Source organism: Cebus imitator, unplaced genomic scaffold, assembly GCF_001604975.1.
Source record: "Cebus imitator isolate Cc_AM_T3 unplaced genomic scaffold, Cebus_imitator-1.0 Scaffold168, whole genome shotgun sequence".
NCBI lineage: Eukaryota > Metazoa > Chordata > Mammalia > Primates > Cebidae > Cebus > Cebus imitator.
Window position 1 is genome coordinate 3912791 of NW_016107483.1, and position 3091 is coordinate 3915881.

The window sequence follows — 3091 nt, forward strand, 5'->3', positions numbered from 1 at the left end:
ATTACAGGCTTGAGCCACCGCGCCTGGCCCAACCTATGGAATTCTTATGAAATAGGTCAGATAATTATAATTTTTCATTTATTTATTTTGCTATTCTCCAATATGACAACTCAAATTATCTCCACACAGAGGATTATTATTTTTTTTTTTAAAAAAAAAACTTTACATAACATCTTGGTATAATGGTTCATCTATTTCAGTTTTAGAGTCTTTATGATCAATTTGCTGCTTCCAAAGATATCCAATGTGAAAATTATTAATATTGCTATTTCAGTACTGCTGCCCATTTCAGTAACCACATTGGCTGTTATATCAGTGGCTGTTGAGTGTTATAATTTGGCTTTTTCTACTCTGGGATACTGGCATTCCCATTAACATAAGGAGCCCAGTCCTCATTTGTTAATCCATGCCTGATGAATACATCCCCTCACAAATACATTTTCAAAGCTTTAGTGACATGAATGTCTTCTGAGGATCTTCCAAGAGATACCAGAAATAATAAACCCATTTAAACATCCCTATATTTTGTAGCTTTGACATTTGTCCCTGAGCATTATATTAAGAAAGTTACACTACCTCAAATTCCTTTAACATAGGGTATCATTAGGTTGGATTTGGTTTATGCAATCAAGCACAATAAGGCAATTAATACATTTATTCCAGAATCTCTAATTAGTTTGGTCATACTGTTACATTCAGCCCACTTTAAATGCATTTTCTTTCCTAATAGCTTTTCCACTTTAAGAATTTATTTACACACATATTCTCCCATTCCCTCATAATCTGCTTGATATAAACTGTCAAAACCTTGCAGTTTGGGTGCAAATGCTATCTCTTGGAAGTATATTTTGGGTCCATTTCTTTCAGCCATGCTTAAATCTAACTCTAATTACAGTTCTGAAAGTAACAAAAAGAGAGGAAATGAATATTATATCATGAAGAATAGTGACTGCTTCAAGTGAGGAAAATACAGAATATTCAAATGAAAGGACTGTAACCTCCTCATACAGAAGAAAAAGTGGGTAAGGTAGGATTGTTGAATTTAGGCATTCAACATATTCATGTTCACCCAAGTCCTCTCAGATGTCTCCAGTGTGATGTTCAGGTTATTACTATTTCCCTATTAATGAAAAATCTGGAGCAGATATGCATTCAACTTGTTTGTAAATCTGTTACGCAGAATCAAACTCTGGATCTGGTTTGAAACAAAAATAATTTTTTTTAGTAAGACATAAAAAATGCTTTCAGATAAACCATAGAAACTTGATATTTGACTATGCCTTTAACTAAGTATTCAAAGGTCTGAACTTGTCATTTTATTGTTGTTGTTAACATTCCAGTATAGTCAGAAAAAGCCTAGTGCATCTATAGGCATCATTCCTCCCACAGAAATCTAGGGCAGCACTTATTTGGTGTGTTGAGGCATTGTCTTTCATAGGCACCTCATTTCTGGCCACTGATAGTTGATGTAACTTTTGTCCTGACAATCCAGAGACCATCAGCATCCCATATTACATGAGAGATAACACATTCTTATTACATTAAGATTCTCAAATATCACACAGCATAAAATCATTAAACACATACATAAACACACACATACACATAAAGTTATATAAAATTATGTATTTTCTTGTTCTTCATTCCAAAGAATACCAGTGCTTATAACTACTTTTGATATTTCAATCCTAATACAATAAATTTCACTAAGGTTTATAGAAATAATAAATTAGGACTGTCTAATTTGACAGGTAAAACTATGCCAAGAGTTGACTGTTTTTATTAGGTTGCATTTGCTTTTAAGGCAGTACTGTCGACAGCTCAAAAAATAATGGGCAATTTATTGTAAAGAATCACACACAGGAAGCCTGAGGAAAAGTGGAATCCAGGGCAGTTGTGAGGGTTTCAGTCCAAGAAATTCTTAGATATTCACTGTGGTATTTTGCCAGTAGCGAGATCTTAGCTACAATTTACTAAATCAGTACATTTGTATTAGTTAGTTCAACTTCCCAAATAAGATAACTACACCATTTGTTGTATAGCAATTAAATAATTTTCCATGGGCCAGAGGTTCACATTTGAAACAACAGCTATGATTGTGGAAGAATAGGATCATGAGTTATGACATTGATCTCAGACCCACTTTTTTTTAAAATTGTACTTTACATTCTGGGGTACATGTGCAGATCATGCAGGATTGTTGCTTAGATACATACATGGAAGGTGGTTTGCTGCCTCCATCACCCCATCACCTATATCTGGCATTTCTCCCCATGTTATCTCTCCTCAGACTCCCCAACCCCCGCTGCCCCTGTCCTAGCCCCCACAACAGACGCCAGTGTGTGATGCTCTCCTCCCTGTGTCCATGTGTTCTCAATTGCTCAACACCCGCCTACGAGTGAGAACATGCAGTATTTGATGTCCTGTTCTTGTGTCAGTTTGCTGAGAATGATGGTTTCCAGATTCATCCATGTCCCTACAAAGGACACAAACTCATCATCTTTTTATGGCTGCTTAGTATTTCATGGTGTATATGTGTCACATTTTCTTTGTACAGTCTATCATTGATGGGCATTTGGGTTGGTTCCAGGTCTTTGCTATTGTAAACAGTGCTGCAATGAACATACTTGTGCATGTGTTTTTATAATAAAACAATTTATAATCCTTTGGGTATATACCCAGTAACGGGATTGCTGGGTCAAATGGAATTTCTATTTTTGAATCCTTAAGGAATTGCCACACTGTCTTCCACAAGGGTTGAACTAATTTACACTCCCACTGATAGGGTAAAAGTGCTCTTATTTCACTACATCCTCTCTAGCATCTGTTGTCTCCAGTTTTTTTTAATGTTTGTCATTCTAACTGGCATGAGATAATATGTCGATGTGGTTTTGATTTGCATTTCTCTAATGACCAGTGATGATGAGCATTTTTTCATATGTTTGTTGGCCTCATAGATGTCTTCTTTTCAGAAGTATCTGTTCATATCCTTTACCCACTTATGAATGGGTTTGTTTGTCTTTTCCTTGTAAATCTGTTTTAGTTCTTTGTAGATTCTGGATATTAAATGCCTTTTGACAGGTGGATAGAT